Below are 1,740 nucleotides of genomic sequence, written 5' to 3'. Positions count from 1 at the left end.
CAGAGAAATTAGGCTAGAAAAAGAAATAAACGGCATCCAAATTGGTAGGGAAGAAGTCAAAGTATCTCTATTTGCAGATGATATGATCTTATACGCAGAAAACCCCAAAGAATCCACAAGAAAACTACTGGAACTGATAGAAGATTTCAGCAAAGTTTCAGGATACAAAATAAACATACAAAAAATCAGTTGGATTCCTTTACACCAACAAAAAGAACTTCGAAGAGGAAATCACCAAATCAATACCATTTACAAGAGCCCCCAGGAAGATAAAATACTTAGGAATAAATCTAACCAGAGACGTAAAACATCTATACAATGAAAACTAGAAGACACTACTGCAAGAAACCAAAAGAGACCTGCATAAGTGGAAAAACATACCTTGCTCATGGATAGGTAGACTCAACGTTGTGAAAACGTCAATTCCACCCAAAGCGATTTACAGATACAATGCAATCCCAATCCAAATTCCACTGGCATTTTTTAGTGGGATGGAGAAACAAATCACCAACTTCATATGGTAATGGAAGAGGCCCTGAATAAGTAAAGCATTACTCAAGATGAAGAACAAAGTGAGAGGCCTCACACTACCTGATTTTAGGACCTATTATACCGCCACAGTAGTCAAAACAGCCTGGTACTGGTACATCGACAGATACATAGACCAATGGAACAGAATTGAGAATCCAGACATAAATTTATCCACCTATCAGCAGCTGATATTTGACAAAGGCCCAAATTCCATTAATTGAGGAAAAGACAGTCTCTTTAACAAATGGTACTGGCATAACTGGATATCCATCAGCAAAAAACTGAAACAAGACCCATACCTCACACCATGCACAAAAACTAACCCAAAATGGATCAAAGACTTAAATATAAAATCGAAAATGATAAAAATCATGGAAGAAAAAATACGGACAACGCTAGGAACCCTAATACATGGCATAAACACAATATGAATCATAAGTAACAATGCACAAGCACCAGAAGGGAGACCAGATAAATGGGAGCTACTAAAAATCAAACATTTATGCACATCAAAAGACTTCACCAAAAGAGTGAAGAGACAATCTACAGACTGGGAAAAAATTTTTGGCTATGACAAAATGCACAAGATACTGCAAAACCTCAACAACAAAGACAAATAACCCAATTAAAAAATGGGCAAAGGATATGAACCGTCACTTCGCCAAAGAGGATATTCAGGCGCCTAACGGACACATGAAGAAATGCTCCCGACCATTAGCCATTAGAGAAATGCAGATCAAAACTACAATGAGATATCGTCTCACCCCAACAAGGCTAGCATTAATCCAAAAAACACAAAATAACAAATGCTGGGGAGGTTGTGGGTAGACTGGAACACTTATACACTGTTGGTCGGAATGTCAAATGGTACAGCCACTTTGGAAATTGATTTGGCACTTCCTTAAAAAGCTAGAAATAGAAGTACCATACAATCCAGCTATCCCACTCCTTGGAATATATGCTAAAGAAATAAGAGCCATCACACGAATAGACATATGCACGCCCATGTTCATTGCAGCACTGTTCACAATAGCAAAAAGATGGAAACAACCTAGGTGTCCATCAGCGGACGAATGGATAAACAAATTATGGTATATCCACAAGATGGAAAACTACACAACGATAAAGAACAACAATGAAGCCGTGAAACATCTTATAACATGGAGGAAGCTGGAGGTCATTATGCTGAGTGAATTTAGTCAGTCACAG

This window comes from Trichechus manatus, unplaced genomic scaffold (genome assembly GCF_000243295.1).
Source record: "Trichechus manatus latirostris isolate Lorelei unplaced genomic scaffold, TriManLat1.0 scaffold00100, whole genome shotgun sequence".
Classification (NCBI taxonomy): domain Eukaryota; kingdom Metazoa; phylum Chordata; class Mammalia; order Sirenia; family Trichechidae; genus Trichechus; species Trichechus manatus.
This window is presented reverse-complemented; position numbering follows the sequence as displayed.